Genomic DNA, 14956 nt, shown 5'->3' on the forward strand with positions numbered 1-14956 from the left:
TCTAAATATAAATTTAATCCAAACAAACGTTGATATTAAAATAAATATATAATAACAAATTCGTTACATGACTTATCTATAACTTAAAGTACCTATACTTCAATGTACTTATATATATACATCTTATTATCTATAAATTCTCTATGGTCTAATTTTACTGAAAGTGCAAGAATAAGAAGCCTGTTATTTGACATCTGATTAATATGCTGGTTTAATAAATGAAGTAGTAATGACTTTCACTCTTCTATAACTATCATAGAAATAGAATATATCTATTCAAATATAGTCGCGTAATACTTTTTCCTAAATTTCCAGGACGTTGCACGTTACTCGTCTAAATGATTTATATCCGCTTGCATCTTCAAACTTTTGTCCTATTATCTTCACTATTTCCTGCTTCTTCAGTATTTTGTTCCTTATGAATAAAATGTATTTGTTTAAAATACGTGCCTCACTTGCCTAGCTAAAACACAATGTACAGGATCTTTGTTTATTCGGTTATAAGTGAGACTGCATATTTTATTAACATGTAGTAATACTGACTTAATTAAACGAACTTGATTAAAAACACATTCTATAGCAAGAATCCTACTATCATTTAAAAGTTTGTTTGTTTGTGTGTTTATTTTTTCTCTAACCCCTCCTAGGCTTTTGTATTTGGACCTGTCAAATATGGATTAAGCAGCTTGGAATGATTCGGGATGTGTCAAAAAGTTATTTTTCTTTTAAAATGCATAGATTCCATAGTACTGGCTAAACATAGATCAGTCAGTGGGAGTGGCCACTAGGGGTACTGATGGGATTTCTCCAGTTTCCTCTTTCATTACATGGGGTATATATACAATATATGTATTATTAATCATTACTGACATCGGCGTCGCTAGATAGATAAAAGATTCGGGGCTCGGGCCCATAGGCGCGGGAATTTTCAGCCTTTCATTATAATACTGATCATGGTTTTCTATTCTGATTTTTCAAGACACCAACTGGGGATTTGGAGCTCGGGCCCCTAGCGACACCTCTGATTACTGGCATATTCAGGATAAAAACAGAAACACTAATTATATTCATAACTGGTAAGTCATTAATTGAACAATTACATTTCGTTATTAAATCCCATCACTTATTTGTAGGATTTCTTTTTCACACGTTGTTTATAGACACTTTCAAGACAGACACTTATATTAAGTGAGATGTTTTCAAGTCATGTGTTACTTGTTGCTTTAAAAAACTGAAATAGAAAATATAATGTTATTTATACAATCAAGTCCAATGGACATGAATAATTTTATTATTATGCAATTTAATCTTTATATTACCACTGGCATATTTCAGGAAAAAAAACTTTCATAAGTCTCTCACCGTGCATCGCACAAGTACATCTGCTGGTAAACAGATATCCACGAGTTGAGTTACGTAAACATAACCCTATTTGGAACTGAATTTCCTTACAAGGAAAAAATAATAATACATTTTAAGTAATAAGTTTGCATTTTAATGCGTTTATGATTTCCACAATTAAACCACTGAATTAAATAACAGAAACATTTTATAAATAGTGGCTATTATTAAGATCTATATAAATAAGAATCGGTTATTAATTGTAACATAAGTTAAATGCATAATATAAATAGAAAAATGCGACTGTTATGAAAGATAATTTTTCATAGTTTTGAAAATGTTTGACTTTAATCTATGACACTAATTATTATAGAACAATAACAGTTGAAGAATAACGAGCTTCGTCAAATATATCATTAAAATCACTATATATATACACATAGGAAAGAAGCTAAGATTTTAGACAATTCAATATTTTTCAAATTTTATAACTGATAACCTACCAGGATCTAGATACGTTTGTTTTGAAAGAACTGAAAATCGTATTTAACTCATCAAGAACATTTTCATATTTCTTGTAACTTTAGTTAGTTTGCTCTGATCTCTAATGAACGAACAATCCCAAATCGCATTACATCTGCTGTGTAGCCTTAGTTTCAAGTCAACTTTGTGAAGGCTGTTCAAATGAGGTTTCTTTTCCACTTCTATTGAAAAGTTTCTCTAACAATGGACAAATGGTTCGTTCACTTAATGTGTATCATTCAGAATTAGTAGAGAGAAATTATCTTTTCTCTCAGATAGTTGGTTTTTAATTGAATTATTCGCTTTGGGCATGAATCATGAGTCTAGCTTTCTGAGAGTTTCATTCATTACGAGTCCATTTTAAAGTGACTTCAAATGGTGTAAAAATTATGTTTTTATCAGTTATTAGGCCTTAATAGTTAGATATTTTGCCCCCAGTGGCTCAGCGGCAATTCTGGGGCTCACACCGCAAAATCCCCAGTTTCGATGATCGTTATAGGTACAGCACAGAGAGCCCATTGTGTAGCTTTGTGCTTATAAACAAACAAAATAGATACTTTATGTAAAAATGTATAGGTCTTTCCAAATGCCTAAAATATTTTTACTACCCTGAATTACGTACAAAATAAGAAAGCCAAAATTATAACATTGTCACAGTAAAAAGTAAACTGCTTTAGTATATTACATGTTAATGAAACATTTCTGATTGTAATTATTTGGTATAATCAATCAAGAGAATGACAGATACAAAATTCGAAACATTGTTATCACTGTTATTATGAAAAGCTGCTGGTTTGAAAATTTTAAATAATCTATAGATCTTGAAGGCTTTAATCTAAAGAGCTAACCATGCTTCTTTAATGAAATTAATATACGTCTATAAAATACCTTGTAAACCGGAAGGGAATCATGAATCCATTAATGTTAGCCGTTGTAAAGGAAAAAGACTGCAATAATTAGCCTTTCAGTGTGTTGTGAATTAATCACATAAATTAAACGATCTCGAGGAATTTTGCACCACAATTATAACTGATCTCAATAATAAGTTGTTTAACAGAAAGCTTAGAAGTTTGAACTTAAGCATACTTTGAATAGTGTGCGTTTCGTTATCGTAAACGTCATTTACTCGTTATTTAAGTTATTTACCTAATTATTGGGTTAAACTATAATTTAAGCAGTCTCTAATGTTTATGGCACTCGAATGATGTTAATTACTATGGCTACAAATTACCTAGAGTTAACAAACTACAGACACATCCTGTTTGGAAGAACAGTACTCTTTCCCTTTATAGAATTGTAATAACTCCGATATATATAAAAACAATTTTAGCCAAATAGTTCTATCAAACTTTGTCATAAAACGTGAAATTAGCAACAAATACTGAACAAAACTATGATGATTACGCGTTTTACTGATAATACGACATCGAGATTTTCAAAACAATATATTTGTTTTTCGAAAGCATGATAGTTTGATAAACATAGCCAGACTATATATTATTTCTTTGTTTTTGTTCAGCAGTATGGTCAGCAGAAGTATGCATACTTGTCTAGCTCATTGGTTACTTGTTTAACGCTTTTCGTAAATGAAATAAACAGACTTGTATGAACTATGAAAAGAACATGAATAAGCTAGAGCTTATTTATGGAAAAAGAACAGAACGTTACTCAGACAACTACGTACATAAAATATAAAAAGACAGAAATTGACAAATTATTTATAAACTTTACCAACACAGAAGACGAGGCTTAACATAAGAGATGTATATTTCTCTTAGAAAATTCAGAGAAGATCAGTAATTGATATGTTATGCTCTGCACGTAAAAGATGGCATACAATGAAATAGCAAGACAATTGAAAATGTGAAAAACTGGTATGACATGGAAACAGGAGAAAGGATATTACCATATAAATGCACAAAAATATTAGGCTAACTCATGCCGCAGGACAGACTATAGTATCAGTCTAATATAATGTGAAATCCTTGAATATATTAGTGTAGTGAAAAAAAAACCTTTATATTTGTGTCTATAAAATAACCAGACGTAACTGCAGCTCTTTCTGCCACCTATTGATAATGACGACCTTGGATGAGAGAGCCATTAATTTAGGCAGAAAAACTGTGACCTTATTTATTACGACATTAGTCAGATCTTTCAACAGGCTTATAAAGAACAAATATAATAAGATTACATAAACTATTTTGATAGTCTATCATGAAATGCTAAATCAAGGCTTTTCTTATTACTTTAACTTTATAAACAGGGAATAAAACTGTTTATCGTTCTCCTTTTTTGTGTCGATTAATTGGAACATTTCAAGTTATTTTAATCACCTATGTTGGCAGCTGGAAGATCTCTAATCATTGTTGCATGTAATGTGATGTTGTTTGCTTGTTTAACAAATCTCGTAAATATCGCAAATGTTTCATTAAATGTTCTAATCCAGAGTAAAGTAATGAAATGAAACGATTGGAGATAAGAAATTTAATGGCGGTAAACCCAACCACACTTTTTAGGAAAGTCATTGAACATGATTCTGGATATGAAGCTTAATGACGAGTAACATTTTATAAATTTGAACTTAGTTATAAATAGTATAATATTTATAAATAAAATTGTAAGCTGAACAGTGGAAATCAACGAATGAATTATTACGCATATGTCTATTACATTAAATAATAGATATATAATTGTGTCTGGTGCCAATTTTATTTGTAATAAGATCTATGTAATGACCAGCAAACTATATGAAAATCCCAAGGTAGAGTTATTAAACAGTTCATTCACTTTACACAATAAATTTGTAAAGCCACATGAACGAATGGGTAACTTTGTTGAAATACGTTACTGCGATGGGTAAGTTGCAAGAGATACATTAAAAAAACAATAATTTTCAAAAAGCCGACTACGAGAGACTTATATGAATTAAAAAATACATATTCTTAACAGTATTTTGAATAACAATTAGTGAAGAAGAATGTTGTTTAATTAAAAGTCATGACATTAATTCTATTGCAATATTTTTATTTACTGCCAGCTAATAAAGCTATCTGGAATTGTCCCTTATTTTAAACCACTGACCAGAGGGAAAACAGCATTCTACTATCTACAATCTGCTCTAACGGATGATGCACTGACAGCAGGAAACATTTTATGTAACTAAACGCAATGCTAGTATTAAACACGTATTTATAGTGGTAATTCGAAACAATAAAAACACAGAAATTATTTGAAGTGAATATAAATTGCACCAATTAAACTATTTCTTAAAGAAAAATAAGGAAATGTATGTTTTAAGGTAGGATTAATGTAGTTAATCCTTGAAAATTACTTTGAACTTTGACGTATTCATAGCATTCAAACCAGTGATAATCACAATTGTAAAACGCTTTTTTGTATTGTAATTATGTTTTCGGCCATTATTTTTCTACAAAGTAATGATAACCTTATTATCAGTTCTGGAAATAATTTATCTCATTTTTTATTGTAATAAGAAAAATAAGAAAATCTTTTTTTTTTAAAAGTGGATGTAAAATTACTGGGCACTTTATCGAGACCCAAACTTGAAATCGGACTAGACCACCTTTTGGTCCTAAATTATACGTGAAATGCACTATAGAAGATGCCTGAAGGTATCTTATTCAACTGTAGCTCATTCATTGAGGAGTGTGGTATAGAACTGGGTAAGATATCAACAGAGAATTACATAGTCGAGAACACATTAAAATTTATCCCTGAGAGGTTTATTCGGATTGAAATTCAGTGATTGTTTCAGACAATGAAGACGACTGGAGTCGCTGCTGTGTTTTTATCAATACAAACACGGTGTATTGTTGTATAATCGATCTGGAAGAGACTTTGTCTATCAGGATTAAAATGTAATGTTGTGAGGTGTGCAAAATTGGCTAAAATATATAAGTACACACGAGGTGTTATTTGCCCTGATAAAGAACACGATAAAGGACACGACAACTGCCAGGAGAACATTCCTCACAGCCCTACACTACCTTCAGTTTTAAGCCATGGGTTCATTAATAAAACTGACGGTCAACCCCCCAATGGTACAGCGGTATGTCTGTGGACTTACAACGTTAGAAACCGAGTTTCGATACCCGTGGTGGGCAGAGCACAGACAATCCATTGTGTAGCTTTATGCAAAGCAAACAAACAAACTGACGTTCAAATCCCACTATTCGACCAAATAAGAGTAATCCAAGAGATGGCGGTGGGTGCTGTTGCCTTTTCTTTGGTTTATCAATTCAAACTTAGAGATGGCTTTTGGAGCAAATAAACAAATGTTTGTGTATATTCGTTAGAGTTTGAGATCTCTATCAGTCACTATACAAGATCGAGTCCAAAATCAAATATGCCGATTGTGTATATTCGTTAGAGTTTGAGATCTCTATCAGTCACTATACAAGATCGAGTCCAAAATCAAATATGCCGAGTTTTTATCCTCGACGATATGCATGTCGGATTCTCAAAATCAGTGAATATTACAAAACTAGAAATATTGAACTAGCTTTTAACTAAAAAACATACACACGATTTGACGTTTTATAAATATTTTTTATCAGAAATATTCAGTTATTTCAGAAAAGTTTTTGTTTGTTTATTTGTTATTAAGCACAACGCGACCCAATGGACTATTTGTGCCCTGCCCATCGCAACCCGATTAGTAGCGTTATAAACCTTCAGACATATCATTGAGTTACTAGGGGTGAACCACTTTAAAAATGCTTATGTTATCGAATTTGCTTCAATGCCTTTCAACTGATGTTGTTTAATCCTACAGATTTTTCTATTTACGGAAATTCTCCGTCAAGTTATGGAATAATAAAAGCTATATTTTTTCGCAATATCATAAATCAATTTAGAAATCTATGTACTACTACAAAAATACATTATACTAAAATAATTGATCTTTCAATGTGTAAGATATTTTTTTGAGTATTAACTCCATTTGTTCTCTGTCATGTTAATTTTTATATTGCAGTTATAAAAATAATAGTAGTTTTTCCTGTAGAATAGTAAAGGTTTGATAGATACCTTTAAAATGTTTTGCAATATATAAAGGGCATCGCTGGTGATAAAATTTGAAATATCTCAATACTCTATGACTTATGTAAAGTTATTCTTCCGGTTCAGTCACCAGCAACTGAAGATTAATACTGCTGCTTGACTATCAGTCAAGATTTAAAGCCTAGAATCTCAACCTTTTTTCGACATTGTGAAAAAATAATGAAGTGATTTTAAACTCCTTTTCGGCAACATTGTTACAGTTATTATAAATCTCGATAAGATCTTTTTCACTTTTACTATCGACAGTTACGTATGTGTGTGTGAACAACCATTTCAACTTTCTCGCCTATGTATATGTTTGGACTAATAACACTCAAATTTCAGTTGCATATTATCACAATACTTTGCATCTTAAAAGCAACGAGAAGTGTTGTAAATTAATTTGTTTATTAGGGTGGTCCTTATTTTTGAAATTTTGATTTATAACACTCTCACCCCCTAATTTTGTTCCAATCTATAAAAAAATAATCCCCACCAAGTTTTATCCATATTGAATAAATTCAGGGGTTGGTCAAAGTAGTTGAAATTTTATCTTGTAGCTCGTATTATGCATGCACATTCTAGAATGTTCAGAAAATTCTAATTAATTCTGGAAAGTTCTAGCTTATTCTGTAATATTCTAACAAATTCTGGAATATTTTAGTATATTCCGTAGTATTCCACTTTATTCAAAATATTCAAGAACATTTCATATATAAATAATACATGCTTCTGTAATATTCTGTATGACATGACAGCAATTTATATAATTTCTGTAAAAGTATATAAGCACTTAAGCAGATTCTTCAACCTAATTTCAGCTGATAATGTATCGGCGTATCATTGCAGATGGATACTGCAACAAAAAGTAAGACTATATTTTGGCTGGTTAGTTCAGAAGAAACTGAACTAACAGGAAGCAAATTACATTCAAATAGGCAAGTGATGTATGTTTGTTTTTCTACCATCACAAAACATTAAAGAAGATAGTTCGTGAAAGGTTATGACAGGGAGGCTGGAGTTTTTTGAAACAAGGCTCGAATTCCAGTTCGTCTACAACATCATGGCATTATTAAACTGTTGAAGCTTTTTGAAAAAATGAGCAAAGCTAATGGAAATTCAAAAAGGATAACTGAAACATAGCTAATGAAACATAGTTTGTTAATAATATGGATGATCTTTTTGACATCACTCATAGGGATGCCTTGACCCTTATCAAAATCCCAAAAAACAATGACTTTCTTTTTGCTCAAAGGAAAAGAGGACATTGTGGGTACATGAATCAGGTAGATAAGGTTCTTTCTTTAAAAGAATCAAGGGCTGAGAAAAAAAAGGAGGCGGCTATGGACAGGATACGGCATGCAGAGCAGGAACAGCTTATTTTGAATGAAACAGTCAATTGTAGGGATGAGACGTAATTGGAGAATTATCGTCTTTTAAACTTAAAAAGAGGACAAGAAGAAATATTATCACTCCCTATTTAGCAGTAGCTAAGGGCAGAACCAAGTTGAGTGATAGAAAGACAGCATTTGTCCTTACTACCACAACTCACAACCTTAGTCATGATGTGCAGGAGCTAACCATTAACCGTTCCTCGATCCAAAGATCTCGACGTCTCTTCGGTGAAGAACTTGTCAAAAACTTAAAGGAACAGTTGTAGCAAACAGTCTCATTTGTAGTTCACTGGGATAGCAAGCTTTTTAATGATCTTACAGAGAAAGAAAAAGTATATCGTCTGCCAGTGATACTGTCTGGAGCAGAAGTAAACTAGCTTCTAAGTATTCCAAAGTTTCTAGCACTGGAGAGGCTCAAGCTTCTGCTGTGACACATTTGCTGGAAGAGGGGGGGAGTGAATGAGCATGTAAAGGCAATTTGCTTTAACACATTAGCAAGCAACACTGGTCACAGAAATGGAGCATGTGTGCTGTTAGAACAAAGATTATTGTAATTATGTCTTAGAACTTATCCTGGGATATGTTTTCTAAAGACTGCATAGGGAATTCCTCTGGTCCAGATATTACAATTTTCAATCGATTCCAGCAATCTTAAGAATATACGGACCAGTCCAGTTATGAAACTGCAGCTAACCATGATGAAGTAGCAGAAACCATTGAGGAAGTTAAGGACAGGTCACTGAGTTTGTTACAAGATAACTTCAGGTCAGTCAATCTAGAGACGATATACGATAGCTTCATGAACTAGTTATAACTTGGTGCCATCCTTCTTCAAGGAGTGCGAGTTATGGCACCTAGAGTACTGTATTATAATTATATGCCTTCAAGGTCATTCAGGGGTAGCTTTAGCTCACTGGCGAAAGAGGAATCCGTGACATCTGCATCATTGTAGTTCGAGCCTATCTTAGGAAATGGTTCACTGCTCCTGATGCCATTTCTGCTCCTCACAATTATTTTAATTTACTACAATGTCTTGTTAAGCATAAGCAGGTGAATCATGCTTTTTGAAAATATGCTTATCAAAAATTTGCTAGACATCTATGGTATTCCAATGAGGAACTTATTGGTTTGGCATTCTTTGATTCAGCTGTATCCACAGAGAGGAAACGAGCAACGGCAAAGTCACTAAATGAGAAGGAAGGCATGGATGAACACTCAAAGCGCATCCAGTTGAATACCAGGAAGTCTGACAATAGGTCAATTTAAGATTTCGTCACAAAGAATACAAAGATTTTCAGATTATGACCCCATTCGATGGGAGTTCAGAAAGGAATACAGGGAGTCACTACAGACAGTTCAATGCTTGAATGTGGTAAATGATAACGTTAAAAGGTGAGTAACCCCTATTGAGGAGTATAATGTCATTTTAACAAAGAAAGAAGAACAGAAACAATTCTTCCTTCAAGGTGCGCAGGATCATGGAAGACGCTTTCCTAGCAGCAAAAAGGAAACAATAACAATGCAAAAGTAACTAAACCACACCAAACATCATATAATTATGTAATTATACTACCGTACTTTATAATAATTTACTTTAAATAAATCACTTAGAACACATAACAAATATACTTTATATCACGTAGTACATATGGTACCAAGCCACTGCAGTCTAGAACTTTAACCTCTTTGAGCAACCTCTAAATATGGTACAAAATGGATGACGTTTGACATTTCATGTTGTTTTTTGTTTTTTTTACATTGAGCATAATTAGGGGGTTAAAACTTCGCAATTTTTAACCTAAAATTTTACCTGCAAATAACGACCACCCTATTGTTCATATTTAATGCTATTACTTAGTCACTTTTTTCGAATACATCCCTGTTTGTTTGTCTATTTTAGAATGAATTATAAACAATATTATTACCAGCGTTATTTTTATTATCACACCTATCTAAGGTTATTTCATTTCAAAACAGCGTTCAAGGCTATTCAGCTTCTCATTTGACTTCAGTAATTAGTTTATATTAATGTTCTTCTCTAAAATAAGAATTCATATTATTAACAACAAACAGTGTTAGCTTTCAGCATTCCAGATAGGTGGATAACATTATGGTTAAATGGCAAGTATAATACTCTCGAAAGCCCTTAGGGTTAAGGAAATTTTAGATAAGTGTCTTAGTAAAACTACACGATATAAGATAACTCACAGCTCCATCTGGTAGCTTCCTATGTTATATACCCATAATATAGACTAGGCTGATGAAGGGGAATATTTTGGAAACTCTAATTTTCGATTTATTCATAATATCGGTTTTGTTTCTTGATCTAAGTCAGTACGAATAATATTTTGGTTGAAAAATATTCTCCACGGTTTTTGTTTCTGCATTAATCCCCCCCTTCCCAGTGGCACAACGGTATGTCTGCGAACTTACAACGTTAGAAACCGGGTTTCGATACCCGTGGTGGGCAGAGCACAGATAGCCCATTGTGTAGCTTTTTACTTAACTACAAACAAAGAAAGAAAAACATTAAACAAATATTTCACCATAAACACAAAGTAAAATCCCGGTTAAACATTTGCTGATATATAACATTATTTATGAAAACTTTATGTACAATTTTGATGGTATTATATTTAATATAGCGAAAACTGTCTTTTAACTTGCTCTTTGAATTATTAGTTTTCCTTTTAGGCTTATTTTATACAATATTGATTATTGAGAAATTCTTTGATACTTGTTTCTTAGTACCTATACTTTCACGTTATTTAGATTCCTCACCATACTTTAGAATATCCTCATCATAAAAGCAAATTCTAATTTCATTCCGTATTAGGTGAAAAAATTCGCGAGTTCTTTTCTTTCAAAACCTTAACTTTGACAGTAATAGCTTTTTGATCCTGTTATCTATCATGGTATCACATACTTCTTATGAATAATAATACAAAAAAACGTATTAAATCTGAGTTCCTGCTAACCGGAAGAATGATTAAACAACTTAACTTTTAGACCCAGATTTTTACAGATATTTGAACCAATGAAAATCTAATAGTTACGCATCTGTCGGAACAGCAGGGAAATAAGTTAAAATTTATCTTGATCTCAGTTTTCACTTTTTTTAAAGTTTCATTGAAGAAAGTGTCATACATAACTATATTAGTTCATACAATAAGTTTTTAAATACCTTTTGGTGGTAAACCTGAACAATTCATCATCATTTGAACTTGTTGTTTATTTATAAGTGTCCGTTTATAGAATATCTTTAAACTTCTTTTGTGTCCTCTCAATAAAATTATTATTTTGAAACTCTTTCTGTTGTTGTTGTTGTTGTTACTAATACATTCATTAACTACTATTCATTTGAAATGCTTTAATTAGTACATAATACTAAAAACAGATTACGTGTAATTAATTTAAACTATCGCTTTTTATAAAAATATTATTTGTTATTTATGATATTACGTTATTTTTACTATATTCCAATACAGTATTATTTATACAGCAAATTCAAATAAGCTGATAAACATCAGGTTTTTGAGCTTTGAGCCATAGTTACAAAATTTTGAGACATATGATTTGTTTGTTTTGAATTTCGCGCAAAGCTACACGAGGGCTATCTGCGCTAGCCGTCCCTAATTTAGCAGTGTAAGACTAGAGGGAAGGCAGCTAGTCATCACCACCCACCGCCAACTCTTGGGCTACTCTTTTACCAACGAATCGTCAATTATAACGCCCCCACGGCTGAAAGGGCGAGCATGTTTGGTGTGACAGGGATTCGAACCCGCGACTCTCAGATTGCGAGTCGAGTGCCTTAATCACTTGGCCATGCCGGGCGCCAGACATATGGGATTGTGTGTTTATGTATATATATATATATTAGAAAAATCATGTTACTTCAGTAACCTACCACCTAAACGATTTTATACACTTTTCGCCCTAAAACTTTTGATATATTCTGTTCAATCTTAAAAACTCACAGCAAGAGGAACACTACAATCACTACTCTCTTACTCCTATGGTGAATAAATCCCAATTAACATGACAGGCTCTCACTTAATTCATAAAGTACTTACTCGCTTAGTAGGAATGAAATTAAGACTAGGTGGTAGATCAAAGAGGAGAATTCATGACTTACTTTATAGAATATGAAAGTGCCTGTACAAAATACAACGTTTCATGTATTTCTTAGTCCTGTAAGTTACCTATTGATAGACGGATATAGTACTCTGTATTATTGCTTTATACAGCAAAAAAGTTTTAATTCAGACATATTACGTACGTTTTCAAAACTTCCAATTCAACAGTACATACTTACAAATTAATAAAATCGTAGGTGGCTATATTTCTGCAATTAATAGCATTAAAGTCAACATAATTGAAATATATTTTTTTCATTAACGATCTTTGGTTTTATATATATATATATATTTAACCACGTAAATTAAAATGCTAGCGATATTTTTAGTAAAGTGATACCTTCCGTAAATTTTCGATTGTTCTTTACTTAGAAATAAGTTATGACAGTTTAACTCCATATAACTATTACTAAATGATGATATTGCCAATATAATACGGCAAGAAAAATAGGAAGAAGTTGAATCATTTCTTTAGCATTTTCTAAATATATTATAGAGCCATAAAGATGATTTAATAGAACAGATCAGTACAATTATTTGTATGGCTTTCATTAATATAACATTATTCACCAAAAAATATACATGTATATATATTAGTGGAAGATAAACATTGAGTAAATGCAGCTTCTTATAGATAGATAGACTATAAAAATGCATATTGATAAACAAGCTGAAGGGCTAAATTGGAGTTTTGATTGACGTCCGACATAACTTATAGAACAGTCGATGATTCTGAGGCTAAGAACTATCAAATGTAATCACTTTTCGTATATACTTTGAAGTTTCCACGTTTTAATCGTTTTCGATAGCGCCGATAAATAGAAAAATATTTTATTTAAATAAAACATTTTAAAGCTATAGAGTATATTTGCTCTGAGGCAACGACAGCAATTATAACGTGACTTTTACAAGTCAAAATGTTCGGCAGTCTTTACGATTTAAACCATGAAGAGGAAAAAAAACCCACCTTACGTTAAGTTCTTGCAAATATACAAAGGGTTTCACAAGACAGCTACCTGCTATAGTTTTATAAAGCAATAATATCAAATGTTTACGATATAAAACAATGGGATACATTAACCAATTTGTTGCAGAACAATTCCATACTTTTAACACCGAGTGTGAATTCTGCAAATAATAGAAACACTTGTCCAAAAATATTTAATGTGGCTTTGCGATGAAAAAGCAGAACAAAGCCACAACCACAAAACAGGAATTGAAAGAATGTTACATAATTTCTCAATACGAGTCGCTTTCAATCCCTATAGGAATGTTGGAGTAGAAGAGCAACGTGATTTAATGAATATCCCATAATTGTTCGATAAGAGTAAGGTTTGATGATTGATTAAGGCAAGATAAATGAATGAAATACCATTATCAGGGGAACAGCACGTCTGCACCCTAAGGTGAACTTGGTCTCTTCAACTTTTTTTGTATAATTAACTCTTATTTTGCGTTTTAGCCTAATGATTAGACCAAATCTTTATTTGGAAAATGTGGCTCACCCCTTATTAAAATGTAAAACCCCCAACTTTCTCAACAGGCGGAACGAAGAACTCGGGTGTACACTTTCCTTCGAGTATCACTATACAAATACACGTCCGTTTGATGGGGAAAAGGTGAATGCTGGCTCATTTGATCAACTCACTTTGAGCTACTTGTTTCTAACACACCGTGCGTGATCAATTTAATGTTGCACGAGGAAACATACTCCTGTGGGCCAACAGTAAGTCTCTGGACTTACAACGTTAAAATCTGTGGTTCGATTCTCCGCAATGGAGAGAGGGCAAATAATCAGTCAATTGTGCAGCTTTGAGTTAAAAACAGCAACAACATTAGGAAACGCACGTTTGTTGGAATAATTCTTGGCTTTTGTTTGCCATTCTACCATCACAGCTCCTTTAATATAGTAACATTTTTCTTCAACACTGGTTGCTTGCGAATAATATTAAAATCTAAGCAATATTTTGGTTGCTGTTTTGTTCTAGTTTCGTTTTACAAAGCAGTTCAACGTGCGGCACTTTCGATCACACGAGATGATTCGTTTGCCATTGTTACTTTTTTTGCACTCGAGATTTTCTTAGTGGCAGATTAAATTGACGTTACCTTAGGAACTGTTACTCCAAACACATCAGTAATCTTTGCTGACTTGGTTACATATACAGACCCCATTCAAGCCTCCACTATAATCCTTCTTTGATGACGTATACCAGGAAGTTTAAGTCTAGAAGGGTTGGCTAGCCATCACTTATACACACTCACAATTAAGGTTGCCTGCGATTTGCATTTTTTTCGTTTTATTGTTTGGCTGCAAATATTTATCAAGTTTATCTTCAAAACCGAGAAATTTATTGGCCTTAACATAAACTAAAACTATTGTGTAAAGTGTATCGGAAAATTAAATTTTTATAAGAACCACAAAAACAGGATTTTGCTTTAGAATAATCTAACAGCTTTGCGTCGTTTCAAGAATTGCCTTCTGAACAACTAGTGATTGTA

Source organism: Limulus polyphemus, unplaced genomic scaffold (assembly GCF_000517525.1).
Source record: "Limulus polyphemus unplaced genomic scaffold, Limulus_polyphemus-2.1.2 Scaffold1270, whole genome shotgun sequence".
Lineage (NCBI taxonomy): Eukaryota > Metazoa > Arthropoda > Merostomata > Xiphosura > Limulidae > Limulus > Limulus polyphemus.